This window comes from Leuciscus leuciscus, assembly GCF_965113295.1.
Source record: "Leuciscus leuciscus genome assembly, chromosome: 8".
Taxonomy (NCBI): Eukaryota; Metazoa; Chordata; class Actinopteri; order Cypriniformes; family Leuciscidae; genus Leuciscus; species Leuciscus leuciscus.
The window spans coordinates 262,501-262,717 of record NC_138732.1 but is presented as its reverse complement, the minus strand read 5'-3'; positions in this window follow the sequence as shown (position 1 = coordinate 262,717).

The window sequence follows — 217 nt, the reverse complement described above, 5'->3', positions numbered from 1 at the left end:
AAGCTATAACAAAAAAGGCCCAGCAGCGACTACATTTCCTGAGAATTCTCTCGCTGGTGTCCTTTTACCGGTCAATTATTGAAAGTGTACTTACTTTTTGCATCACAGCATGGTATGCGGGATGTTCGGCGGCAGACAGAAGGGCTCTGCAGAGGGTCATAGGCTCAGCCCAAAAGACCATAGGTTGTCCTCTTCCTTCCCTGGAAGAGCTTGCCAA